The 14421-nt window shown below is 42.0% G+C and overlaps 1 protein-coding gene across 1 annotated transcript in view; it reads left to right on the top strand.

The window, feature by feature from the left end:
* Positions 1-14421, top strand: part of SPSB4 (splA/ryanodine receptor domain and SOCS box containing 4) — a 90239-nt gene that overhangs the window by 51052 nt on the left and 24766 nt on the right. The gene's annotated exons all lie outside the window — the stretch shown is intronic.

Genomic DNA, 14421 nt, shown 5'->3' with positions numbered 1-14421 from the left:
GTAAATATATCTTGTCTGGAGATTTGATTCCAGTAATCAGCACAAAATAACCGTTGACATCACACAGGGTAACGCTGAGCCTGTCTCCCTGGGAAAAAAAAAAAGCTGGCAGGGAAGTAAAGGGATTAATGGTGCCAAAATAGCAAAGGGTAATGCTTCTTGTGTAGGTCACGTGTGTGTCCCTGTGGTGTTTGTTGCCTTCACAAATGACGTTTTAATGCAGCTTTCTTTTTTTCTTTTTTTTTTTTTTTTTAGAAGAGTAGTGAAAATCTAAGCGTGGGGTTTTGTGCCTGGGGTTAAGGTTTGTCATAGTACATTTCTTACTTGTAGACAACTTGGGTTGAAATCTCAAATTTAGCTTGCAGAAATATTTGAGAAGGATGTGGCTGAAATAGGATGTGTATTTAATTTTTATGAGCGTGGCTTTTGTATTTCTGTGGTTAAAGGCTTAAGAGTTACATGTCTCCATTTGAACTTTGAAATAAGTAGAAGTATGTGAAGTGAACCAGTTTTCCCTGCATACCTTGCATTTTTTTTATTTGGAGTGCTTAAATCTACCAAAGGCGTTAAAGCAATATAGCTGCTTCCCAAGGCAGATTAGAAACGTGGCCGAAAGCGAGGAATAGCGTGAAAGTTTGACGCTGTTTTCTGTCTGGCTGCACAACAGCCAACAAATATTCAGGATAGACTGAGTGAGGAAGAAACTGCACTCTGTCGCTGTACCTATGGCCAGCCATAGCTTTACTTCAGGAAAAGTACTTTAGCAGTGTGAGTGTTTGTTAAAGCTCCTTTTTCTTTCTGAAGCCACTAATGTGGTTAGGATCACTCCATAGTAACCCTATCGAAAACAACAGTTACAATTGATGCATTTTCTTTTATCCAATGTTATGAATTTCATAATCTGTTAAATATGTGCACAGAGTAAATTAGGGATTTTGCATTCATTTGAAAAAGGCTAATTTGTAATGCCTCATGCAAATCAACTCTTTAGCAAAAAGCCCCTGGGAGCATATGTATACTGTGTTTTTGTGTCTTTCCCAAATGAGTCTGTAGGTTGGAAGCTTTCGCGGTACAGAACAGAAGAAGCAGGTTACCTCTCTGCTTGGCATATGGAAATGAGATTTAAGAAATCATTCAAACAGGGATGTCTAGTTTTGCTGCTTTGAAATGGAAATGGGTTGCAAAACAAAGATATTGCTTTTATATGGGTCTCAGATAGTCTTGCTAGTGCTGCTCCAGGAGGCAGGAATGAAGTGTAAGATATTCAAATAACAAAACCACCAAATCCTCTTTTTTTCCTTTTAACCTAGCTGTATGTAGTCCATGTTCAAAGAGTTGTTGCTTCTGTCAAAAACTTCTCCAATTAACATAAAGTCTATAAATCTGCTAAACAAATGTTTAAGACGTTCACATCAAACGTGCGCACGGTGGGATCTGCGCAGGCGGGGCTGGGAGCGGGTAGCCTGGGAAGCCTGCCTGGCTTCTGGCTCCCGAGGCTGCCGTGCCTTCACGAGCCCCCGAATTCAGCGCACAAGTACTGGCCGTCCTTGGCCCCCAGTATTGTGTGTGGTTCAAGACTGCAGGGAACTGAGGTCCTAGACTGGGGTTTTAAGGTGCTTAACGTCCTGGAAGTAATAACTGCCTCTATGGGAGCATACATGAGTTAAACAGTACTGCTATGGGGTTTTTTTCCCCCCTTGTTTTCCTCCAGTTTTTTGGAATCTAATATTATAAAATGTAATTTCAGGTATTTTGGTGTGTGCATTCCTCCTTGAAGCACGAGCAGGTCTGAAGCAGCCCTGCTGTACCTGCTGTTGCTGGGGTCAAAGTGCAGGTGACTGCAGCCAACGCTGTGCTCTTCATAAAGAACAGGACTCAAACTGGCCAGAGCATCAGCCCTCTTATACATAAAAGTACAAATAAAGACAAGTTTCCTCTTCTGAATCATGACTGAGTGTTTTTCATGCATTAAAAATAAGAGGAGGGTGGTGTTTGTGCGCAGCCCGAGGAAAGAGATTCACCAGTTTAATATTGAAAAATGTGTGTTAACTGCTGAATCAGCCTCTTGGGGATCCTTTGAACTTTTAATGCAGCTGAAAGAAGTGAACATACTTCTGTGCAGTATAGCATAAATATGGAATATGGTATCTTCTCTAAGGGCTTAGTATTTAACATGAGTTTTGTTGTTTGCTTTTAAAAAATTACTTGGAAGGTTATAAATAAGCAGCGCCTACCAGTTAATTGTTGGAATTAGTGTGTAAAAAATGCATGCTCTTTCCCAGAGGGAATTCTGGACAAGCGCTTTGAAGTTTATTCTTTGTGCAACTACCTAATTTTTTTCAGATGACTTGAAAGGCTGCCAGCTTCTCTGCTGATTCAGAACAAGCTGATAGTGTTCTCACTCTCTGCTGCAGAGATATCTGCGTCTTTGGTGACTGGCCTGCATGAATCAATGCAATGTTTACGAGGTCTGTGAAGCCAAGAATAAGTTTTAGAGAGCGGTGGTCTCTCTTTTCATGTAAAATCAGACAAACAAAATAGAAATATTTTTCCTTACCTGTAGTGAGGATGTTTTAGTGGGGTGTGTGGCGAGCATTTCTGCTAAGAAGGGTCATAAAACTGGGTGGAGATCAAGAGCTGTGTGTTTTCTGGTAATTCATATATCAGCTTGAGCTGTCAGCACAAGTACTGTCATGGCGTGTGCTTCTTATGGCTTTGATAGAATTGGTATTCCTATATCATTGTCTTGTTTCGTTTTGGAAAAATGAAACTTTCACTTGAATTATTACCTATTAACCTTATTGAAGCTAATGGAGAACATGCAAAAAGTTATTGTTTACAATTGTATACAATACGAAACATTCTTTTTTTTATTCTTATTTCTTTCTCTGGGCTGAGATGACTGGTTTTCTGTATTGTGGTCTACTTATTGTTTTAATAACCTGGGTAGGAGCTGGAGTTAAAAGCACACCAATATTTATGTAGTTTTGATTCTTAGTGGTATGATGTGGGAGGTAATCCTGCTCTCATCAGTGTCAGTAGGGCGGGCAGTGAGTGCTGCGGACTCGTTTGAAAGCTCCATCCATTCATTATTTCACCAGCTCTGGGCCTGGCATCTGCTCTTTCTTGAGGGCACGTTGACCTTTTTTTGTAATTTTTCCGGCTCCTCAGCCTTCCAGTTTCAGCTGATGTATAGTTACTCCATGTATTTGGAGTGGTGGTTATATTCTAGCTCTCCAGGTGTGTTGCCATAAATAATCTTGATCCTTCTGAAAACCAAGGAAACAAGTTCATAAACTTGGAATTGCATCACCCTGAAACTTAAAAAAAAATAAATAATAAATTATCAGATGTTTTTTGAATGTCTCCTTTATTACAAACCAATTTATCACCGTAAGATTTTTATTGGTAACTCTGCATTTAATCATTGTAGGCTTTGAAATTTGTGATAAGACAGCTTGCATTAAAATGTCTGGTGTTTAATTTGATGTTAGTGTGCAATTATGTGCATGCAATATGCGTGGCATGTATTGGATTTTGATATTTAGTATTGAAAAACGACATTTGCTTCCGCAGTAGAGCTATGCCCTACAAAATGCTTTTGTATAGATAACACGATACAGAGCAGTAGAGGTTTTGCAAAATTGTGGTCTGCTTTTTTCTGTTAAAATGCAGCCCTTACCATTGTATTGATATATCCTGAATCATTATCAAGGCTACTTTTGCAGCAAATTTGAAGGAAGAAATAGTCAGCAAAATGCAACAGATGAAGAAGCAGGTGCAATCTTTGCAGGGAAGATGCACGGGTTTCCAGGGAGAGTGGCGATCTTGGAGGCTGGGTCCATCCCTGGCTAGTTGTGATCCAAAACGGTGAAAGCCCATTTGGCATATGGTTGCAGACTGTCAGATATTTTTTTGGTTTTGTTTCCCCCTTAAAATCCTAGGAATGAGAGTATGAGAGGGAATCCAATCCAGGCCACATGTGTATCCACAGATAATGGTCCTCAGGAAGACAGTCTCAGAGAATAAATCTGTTTTTTATGAACAAGCACCTGTTGCTTTTCATGGAAGCGATAATCCTGGAGCAGCTGCTGGTTAGGACTGGTAGTATCAGGTCTTGGGCCCCGCTGTTAGCGCGTGTTTTAGACCCAGCGTGTGGACTCACTGATCTGCTTTATGGTAAACACAGGCGGTACTTGGACTGTGAGGACTGACAAATGGAAAGTTACAGAAGGCTCCTTGTTGCAGCTCGGTGTAAGTTTCTTTGCCCACTTCAGGAGGCAACATTAGTCATTGCAAGTGTTAGATGCCACGGGTCCTTGCTTGCTTTTCTTTGACGGTGTAGGGTGCAGCAGCTCTCCCACACTGCCCTAGACACTGCCTCCTTCTGTCTTTCTCTTTCAGCTTCTCCAGAGTACAAAAAGCCCCACAGTGTTGGAAAGTGGACAAATGTGCGTGTTTCAGTTTTTCCAATCTGATTTTAAAAATGCCACAGCATGAAAAACTGTTAAATTGTGAAAGGCTTCATGTTGGAGGTTTTGCTGCTCCTCTCATGGGCTGCACTGGCACTGGCAGAAAGACGGGACTTCAGGAGGTCCTGATTTAGCAGGGGTTCGGAAGCCTGGTGGCACTGATAAGCCCTTTAAAACCTGTTTTTAGACAAGAAATGCTGAGGAAAGACCAACACTGTAGTGTTTTGGGGTCAGGCTTTTCCCATCTTTCTCTTTTATGCCAGCCTGATGACTCTTTTGTTTGCAGAATGATTGCATAAAATGAGGAAAAAACCAAACCCACAATGTTTTTAAGCTTTTATAAAATCTAATAAAAGCACAGAGTTATTTCTGTGTAATCGTGGGGAGCGTGCTTTTGAAACGAGTCCTGTTTTTTCCTGTATCTTTTTGCCCTTCTCTTAAAGTACCTTAAGACGCTGTTTTGAAGATGCAATTATCCTTACAAGCGTTATGCAACTTCTTGTTAATGTGATTTCTATATACTCACGTGGCTGCTATCTTTTGGTTATTTTATTGGAAAGAATTGGACTGATAAGTCCCATGTCAGACCCACCAGCCAGGATCATCCCTGGTCCAGCCTCTTATGGTCACTGCTCCTTAGCAGTTGGGGGGGGGGAACGACACAGTGTCATAACATCTTTGCTGCCAGTTTGCCTGTGTTTCCCAGGAGCTGATACTTGGCCACCTGTGGGAAGCTGTGCTCACGTGATGCTGTTCTTATAACCACAGCAACATGGTCTGTCTCTGTTCCATCGCTATACCAGTGCAGAGGTCTAAAATTGTGTGGCTTGTGTAAGCAGAAAATAGGAAGACGTTACTTTGTAATTGGCCACTGTCTTTTTTATGTGCCTTTTGAGGAAAATGCCATCTAGGTATGTATATATGCAAATACAGAGTATATATGTGTATGTATGCATATGCACACCGTTTCGGTTTTGATATTATGAAACTTTAGCTGAGGCAAGGGATGAGCAGAGATATCCCGCAGTGCCTCCACAAGGCACTTAATCTCAGAAAAGTCTTCCCAGCCCAGGTACAGCTCACGAGGAAGCAGCTCTTACTGGTAAGAGAGCTGTGGCTTTCTCGGTCATCTAAAGATCACAAAGCATGTCACGTGAAAGAAGAGATTAAGAATCCTTTTCCCTCATTCTCTCCCCTCTATCTCTGCTTCTCTTTTTTTTGTCTGTTTTGGTGTGTGTCTGTGTAACCAAGTTCTATTTAAAATGTTTGAGGGGTGGGGAAGTTTTGGTGGTTTTTTTTTAATTAGTCAGGTTACTACTTCAATGTATTAGAAACCACCTTTTTTATCTACATGATCATTGAATTTCTTGGAAGCTGGGAGGAAGAAAAGACAGGAGGAACAGGAGTTGCCTGTTAAATTGTTATATACAACTGGCTCTTGAAACGACCAGACATTTATTCATGCTTCAACTTCTTCCTGTTTACATGCAAAAGACAATGTAAAAATTTCGTTTTGCTCTGACTTTTGTTGTTGTTGTTAAGGTATCATTTGTCAAGGTCAAGCAAGCGTGGTAGATCCATTGGCAAAAGCTTGTTCTGGACTGCTGTGCGGTGCTGACAATACGCTGAGCCCTGGGCCGGGTGAGATACTTTGCCAGCCGGGATGAGTTGGTAAATCTTGGTAATGCAACGGGCAGTGGGTCAGCTTTCTGTGTTTGTCATGACATTAAATAGATTCATGCATAAAATGTAGTTACAGTATTTTCAGGCACGCAATATATACTACCATTGTACTAACTTTCTTATTATGCCATATTTACTCATTTGGGGTTTTATTTGCAAACCGTTGGAAGAATAGTGTTAGGTTGCACAGCAGTGTAAATTGGGCTTTCAGGGCACAGCTTAAAATCAATGCACGTCTAAATTCCCTATATTGCTTTGAAAATGAGGTGATCGACAATCTGTTCATTGATTTGGTTAGCAAGCATCAGGCACGATAAATAAAACTGTGTAAATACTATTCGGGTAGCTAAAGAACACTTCACGGCTCTGGAAATAAATATACTTCACTCCTGTTTTCAAATGTCAGATTTCTTTTGGTTCTGTTTCATGTGGTGAGCTTCTGACATGCAGACGTATGGCTCAGAGGAGATTGTTTATCGATCCTCAGCATTTAATGAACGTTGTGACTCTCCCACTGCAAGAACGGGGATCAGCATTCAAACAGCTGAGAACAGCATGCGGCTTTCCTACAGAGCTCCTGGCGGTGTTTCCTTCCATGCTGGAACGTGTCAGTGGGGTTGACTCAGAAGGTTCCTCTTCTTGTAAAATTTGAGCTGAAAGCTGTTGCCTGCCCGGGTCTGTCCCAAGGGGTGGGATGTGTCCCAGCAGAGCTAAGTGCTGCAGGCTCTGGGATAGTCTCTACCACGGATGTGTCTTGAGGTGAAGAGTGCTTTCCGTGGCGGTTTACTTTTGTCCAGTGTCTGCTACCACTCTGAAGCATAAGGAGAAGGTATTTATGTGGAGGTTTTCCATTATTCCTCTTTTCAGAAGCTCTGATGAACTGCAGTGTTTCTGTAAACTTGGAATATAACGCATTTGTTAGTTTTTCAAGATATATATCATTTATTGTGGTATCATTAGCCCCGGTGATTGAAACAACAGACATTGGGATGTGCGTAGACGGAGAAATGTAAGCAATGCTCAAACTACATCAGCAGAAAATAAGATTCCTAGTTCAGAAAATGGAGTCCCTGTTACACAGTACACAGCCTTTCAGGAGTCATCTGTGTGTCTCGTACTGCCCAGTACAAGAGCACCTGGCCCCGACAGAGGGGACACCTCTTACCGGACAGAGCAAGGTGAGCTGGTGGATGCATATCCTGAGCCTGGGAAGTGATGGAAAGATAAGGCTGCTTTTCAGAGAGCTTTTTTTTTTAGGGCATTCTAGATGTTTGCCTGCAGAAGACAAGCCCTTGTCAGTAAGTGTCTATGATCATGAAACGCAGTGGCGTTCTTCTGCTGATTTCAGTAGTGGCAGATCAAGCCCCGTCCTGTCCCTAACAGCTGAAGCTCCATTTTCTACCTCACTTCCCAGTCTAGTAGCATCTGGTGAGCATCTGTGTGCTTTGGGTTGGAGGCACAACAATGAAGCTTTTGTTGCCTCGAGTATTTTGGAAGAGGAGGTGGCTATGTGAAAGTTAGTTTTCGGTGGTAGCTCATCACTGTTTGCGTGTTTCCCGTCACCCTTTGGTTGATGCTGCTGATGCAGTGATACATTGTCGGGAAAATGTGAGCAACTTTTTCACAATAGAAGTTAAACCGTGTAGAGGAAGTAATTATTTGGAGCTGTTTGTGGTCTCCTTAATGAGTGGGAGTTGGGATCTGGGCAGACTATAGAAATAGGGCTGATGAAGTGGAACTCTTCCTGCCTCTCATCTCTGGTAGCTTGTGATTCACCTGTTGTTTTTTGCATTCAGTTATCTCATTTGGTCTGCTACTGCCGCCAGGTTTGGAGACACATACTGATTAAATTATTTAGTAGTAATAGGTCTGAAGCACTCGCATATAAATTTACAAGAATAATAAAGAAGTAAAATGCTATTCCAGGTGGGAAATAATATACTGAGTAGATGATTCATAATAGCATAAGTCCTTAAAACTTTTTCAGAATTGTGGGAGGGGAGGTAGTTTGGAAACAGAAACAAGTTTATTGCTTGTTGTTGTTAATATTTATATATTATTGATAGTAATGTGTTCCATAACTGTGGTGTGCAGCCAAGTTCTGTTTTTTTCCAGTTAAGCAAAAGGGTTTAGTATCTGTAGGCATCAAAAAGCAGGGCACAAAAGCAAGTCATTAAAAGTCCATGTTTGTGTTTGCTCTCAGCCTGTTGTTTATTACAGAGATGGTCCAAAGCTGTGGTGGTACCTGTTTGGGAGGGTGGGTTAGGTGCTTTCTTTGTTGCCTTTTCCCCCCTCAGGTCTCACAGTCTTATGACTAAGAGCAGGGATTCCTGTCCCTGGGTTGCCAGAGGGCCTTTCTGCTGGTCACGCTGCTTCAGGGTCCCCGTGGGAGGTATGGGAGAGGGCACAGGCTGCGCCCATCTGATCTCCTCCTAGTCCAGTGCTTAGTTACCGGTGTCTTTTTTCATGCATGTTGAAACTTACTTTACTTAAGTGACTGCTTGAAAGCTGAATTAAAGATTTCTGCATTGAAATGTTTTGAACAAAATCAGGACAGACAAATACTGGTTTGATGGTGAAGGCTGAGCACATTCTACCAAAAGCTAAGAAGGAAGGTACAAGAGGTGATAAAACTGCTTAATGCATTTATTCCCTATTTACTGAATGTCAACAGATGTTGTGTTTTGGGTTTTTGTTGTTTTTTTTTAAAAAACAAAACAAGAACAAAGGGGGTGACTGGGTGGCCAGCGTGAGGACTGTTATGTTTGATCCTGGGGTTGTGCCCTGCCATCATGCAGGGACACCAGGGGAGGAGAGGAGGGACAGTTCCTTCCTAGAAGGCAGCCCCATTTTCTCAGCCAGGAGGGTGGAAGGGGTGGAAACACCAGCCCAGAGGTGAGCTCCAGCTCCGCAGGGCTGGGGTGGCTGCTGGAGGTGCAGGAAGCCCATGCGTGGCCAGGGGTTGTGTCTCTGAGGTAATGGAAGAAATAGCTTCTCTGTGGACATGCTAGGGGGAATTTGTTCCAACCCAGAAAACTGCCAAGTTGAGGAGCAAAAGGCAAGCCATAAAGGACCTCTGCTGCCAGGCCGTGGCAGGACGTTTCTTTACAAACCTTTTAATTTGAATTGTTTTATCTATGGGAGCTAAATTTCTTTGCTTAACATTACCTTGTTCTAGTTTGTTCTGATGAAACAAGGCTTTGAGAATGAGTTTTCTGTGGTGTTTCTGGGGTGCTTACTTCAGGGTAAATGTTTGGGAAGATCTTTCCCAAAGTATTTGGGGACTTGCACATCCTTTTCTGTGCGTGACCGTACCTATTCTGGTGAATTTGTCCATTTAGTTTAGAAGTCAATGTTCCTAGTTGAGGGGAAACTTCTGGGTTCTGTCTAAAAGGTGCCTGGATGTAGACCTCATGCTGTCAAGCTCTGTGGGAGTTATCTTGGGACTACAGTTTCTTCTCTTGTGGTTGTTTGTTTGTTTGTTTGTTTGTTTGTTTTTTAAGGCTTTTTTCTCTTTTACACGCTGCATATTTTACTGCATTCTCACACAACCAAGTAATCTGGCAGTGCGAGTGCCTTTTCCTGAGATAAACTGAAGATTTTTTTCCCCTGTATTTTTTCTTTCCTAAATAGTAGTAGAAAATGAACTCCATGTGAGCTAATTGTGGATGTTACCATTCTGTTTAGATTATGCTATACTGCCTTTCCACTCCTTTTAACATTGGAACAGTTAAGATTAGAACAGGCATCCAAGAGAACAACTTGAGATATAAGCAGAAAGAGATGAAGGGGTTGTTGTATTTCTGTGGCTCTTACAGAAAGGATGAAAATATTGTATAGCCTGCTGAGCTATACAGTATGTGGCCATTAGGCTTTATCTGGAGGTAAGGATGATAGCAATGTATCCGTAGTTAATTTTACTCCATTTCACAATTTGGCTCCGTTACCACTTCTGTGAGACTGTGTTAGCGCATAGTATTTATCATATGATAAAAACAGAGCTTTAAAAAAAAAAAAAGCTTTAAAAATGTTTCACAATAAGTAAAAAACAAAACTTAGGAATGACTGGTGTCTGTACTTCTGTTCTTATGACAGTGGTTATTTTTGAGACAAAAGGTTCTACTGAGGAACCAGTTAATGTTTTCATTCCTCCAAAAATAGAAGTGGTTTTTTTTTTTCCAAGCTTGGTGGCCAGTATTTGGGCATTAGGTACTACTCAGAGTCTATATGGAACATACTCTTTCCTTAATGATCCTAAGCCTCCAAGTATTAAGGAATAAGTAATTCTTTTAAACTAGAATGCAACTGGAAAAATAACGGCACCTTAGCAGTTCTTGTTTCATATTTAAACTCTATTATTTCCATTAATAGAATAACAAGCCAAAGGTAAAGGATTTATTCCAGATATGTGAGATCTGCAGGACTGGTGTGTGTGACGAAGCAGTTGACTTCTGTTGGTTTATGGTGAATATTGCAGGAGATACTGCAAGGAAGATACTTGACTGAGGTCACGCTCGCTAATGAGTTCAAAGCAGAGCTTTGTCATGGGATTTAGTGTCTGTTTTCTCCGGAGAGGAGGGTAGGGATTTGTGAAAGGGAAGTAGGCTGCATAGAACAATCAAAAGGTCTGTGGTGGTGCTGTAATGAAGTCATAATTCGTCAGCCTGGTGGCCAGCAAAGAGGGAGGGTGGGTTGGAAAACTTTTAGCTGAAGTGAGGTTTGATGGATGGGAAGTGCAACTTTTCCGTACATATAGAGAATAATAGAAAAAAATTACTTGAAAACTCATGATAGCCTTAGTTAAACTTTTGTTATGGCAGATCTGTCTGGAACAGCCAAGTATGTGGCTCTTCTCTGTCCCTGTTCTGTGCCGTGTGGGGCTGGGGGAACTCTGTCCTCGCTTGCCCTGCCTGCCGAGAAGCTGTTGATGGTGAAGGAAAGGATTCGGTGGGGGAAAGTACAGCTTAAACCTCTTGTAAACAGTGAAACTACAAATACCTTTACCTTTGTCAGGAGGTTCAAGCCGTGGCCCAGCCGGGGCTGCTGGCGAGCTGTGTTGGACCTTGGTGTGGCTGCGCCGTGCGGGATGGGATGTGGGGCTGGAGCTGTGGGGGACCCGGGGCACCCTGGCAGTCTTTGGAGTGGAGGGAGAAGGGAGCTCTTACAGGCAGAAAGGTGGAACAAGCAAGGAGACTTAGACAGTGGAGGAGGGGCATGCATGGCCGAAGGAGAAAATGAGGGAAGGAGGAAAGAATCAATAGTTCATTAGATTTGTAGAGCAGAAGGAGAAAAAGGATCGATAGTTCATCAGATCTGGAGACTTGGCTTGTGAGATGTGGTTGATTAACGCAAGAATATTTTAGTGGAGTCATTGTTCATGTGCCATGTTTTAACTAGTGCACATCATATAACAACTCATATCAGTATATGTAGAATAAAGGAGAAGTAGAAATTAAGGGGTAGTCAGCTTGCAAAGCCTAGTTTAGGGGAAGGCACCCCCTTAAAAAGAGCTTTTGGCAAATATGAAATAATTCTTTGAGGTTCTTCAGCCCTCCTTCACCAACACTGTCTTCGCCATGAACAGCATTGCTCAATATTCTGCAGTTTTCAATTAGGATTTCAGTGAATGTGAGTGTTGTCCGCAAGATTGGGCGTTGTGTTTTTAATAGTTTACAGCCCAGGTGAAAAGTAAATGCTGTATTATAACAGACAGATCTCAGACATGGGTGTGAAATTTTCTACAAAATGAGCTCACTTATTTAACACACACGGGCTAGAAGTAATGCAGTCATGCAGTTTCCATGATTATACTGTAGAGAAATAATAGCTACTGCACTATAAACGTATATATTTAGAAAGAAGGTTGCAATCATGCAATGTTAGTTTGGACTGGCACTTCATAGTGAGTGTAAATAGTTCAAGTGAAAAGGGCTACTTTTAGTACAATGTAGCTATTTTCTGTGTTTTTATTGATTTAAAAGTTGTGTATTGGCTGGCATTAAGTGCTGATGGTCTCATTAGGGCCCGTGAAAGCATGCTGTATAATAGCCACATTCTCTGACATCTTTAGTAACACAAGAATTCTTTCTTGCATTTAGGTATCTCAGTTGGCTTAAATATTCCTTGGTGTTCCCTTGCAGTGTACAGGGGAGAGCAATCAAGTTCTCATTAGCTCTGCAACAGGAGCTCCCGCAGCGTCTGTGAGAACTGGAAGCAATCCCTTTGCCTACATGTGGCTCTGTAAGAGATGCAGTAGTTAATTATCATTTACTTTGAGCTAAAATAATGCACCTAGCCTCTTTACTGGCTACAAATTATGAGAGCTTCAGATTCAGTTCCCTATAGCCCTCTAAGCTGGTGAGTGTACTCTCGTCCTCCATGCATGAATAATGCATGACCTTGCTAGCCTCGGTAAGATACAGTTAATTCTCTTGGCCTTTAAGGTTTTTCTCTCCCCCTATTATTACTTAGCTGCCATCCTGTTTGAAGGGAACAAATTAGCCACAAGTCTACAAATGCTGGTGAATTTAGAAGCAATTACATTAAATGGATAAAGCAACTCCAGTGTCCAAATTCTTTAGCAGAGATGTGTCTCTCTAGACTTTCTGAACATCTCTCTTGTGCCATGGACATAATTGGTATACCAATATTCAGATAATTTTGCCTGTAGAGCTTGATTAGATCTCAGTGAAACCCTCTGGCCGTTGCTGTACGAGAGGGGAGCAACCAGTGCAGTAGGCAGGGCAGAGCCTGGAAGCTGCATGCTTGGAGGGGGGCAACACGTTGGGAAATGTCTGCAGCTGGTTCCATGCGTGCTCCCACTCAGCCCTGACCCCACCAGTTAGCGTGGCACAGAGATACAGGCAGGGCTGCCATTTGCAGTCTTTTTTGTATTTGCACTTTGCGTGTTAGGATACCATTTCTGAAGGTCAGAAGACTGTCTTGAAATACTGATATGGCCTTCCTAGGATGGCTAGGGAATATAGAGACTTGCCTTTCTGGCTTTGTTTATCCGGATGGAATATCCTTTTGAATGTCTTAATTAAAGCTTAAGTTTGTTCTTCTCTGCTTTACCCGGCACAGCTGCAGAGAGATTTTTGGCATGCTTTGTTAATTTTAGCAACGTACTCTCTTGACATTGAGTAGGTAAGACAAAACTTGAGGATGGCAGGGGTTGACGGTGCACCTGCTAAAACAGACTGCTCTTTATAATCTGTAATTCAAATGTTTATTTTAAAAGGAAATACTTTGGTTGGCAGGCTATGAAGTGTGTGATGATAGCTGAGTAAGCCTAAGCCTATCTGGATAGGAGGAAGTAGAACCACGTCGTGACACATTGTACCTTTTCTCAAGGCACTATATTCAAGAATTTTTCAGCTGGTTAACTTGATTTGCTGACCCCTGTAAAGAGTAACTGAACCCTAACAAAATAATTTCTGATTCATGACAAGCTGTAGCTGGACTGGAGAATCAGGAGCATTAAAAGTCTTTTGTAGTATCTAGTGACATTTACATTCAGTCCTAAAATAGTTGAGAATAGGTGAGATTTATTGGCGCAACATGCTAACAGCTCAATGCTGGAACTTAGTTTTTAATCATTATATACTATATTGCATCAATTTGTCATTATTACTGATACTGGCAGGTCGGAGGTGGAGGGCTGGATTCTCTGCTGGCATGCAACAGCCCAGCTTTGGCTTGGTCCCATTGTTACAACAAAAGCTTAGGCAGTAAAACTAAGGGAGTTTGTGCCAGGCAGTCAGACCCTCTCTGTTGCATCCAGTTGCTCCGAGTAGCTTTTGTGCAAAGAATTTATTCTACCTGCATGGCTGCTGCCTTTGCTTCCACTCCCGCCTTTCCGTTACCTCCAAGATCACATCACTCATTTCCCCTGTTTGCTCTCAAGTTGAGAAGCTTTTATAGACACTGCTCTGTGCAGAAAGACCACGTCACGTCAGGAGCACGTGCATGTTTTCATTCAGAGTGCTGGGTGGGATGACCTGGCATTGAGCGTGCTGTGCTGCCTGAACTGCCCCGTGGTGCCAGGGGTCTGCACAGGCAGAAAGCCCCGCAGAAAGCAGACACGATAACCAGCCTCTGTTGCATTCCTTAGTTGATTGCTTTGCGGGTTGAAAACTGTCATGCTTCTTCCAGATTAATTTTATATTGTGCTAAAAGCATGTAAATGGTGAGAACTTATGGCACCAGCTAATATAATGCTTTCTAGCTGATTTATTCCTTGGATACCTGGCTGACTTTGTTAAGC

This window comes from Falco rusticolus, chromosome 13 (assembly GCF_015220075.1).
Source record: "Falco rusticolus isolate bFalRus1 chromosome 13, bFalRus1.pri, whole genome shotgun sequence".
Classification (NCBI taxonomy): Eukaryota; Metazoa; Chordata; class Aves; order Falconiformes; family Falconidae; genus Falco; species Falco rusticolus.
This window is presented reverse-complemented; position numbering and strand designations above follow the sequence as displayed.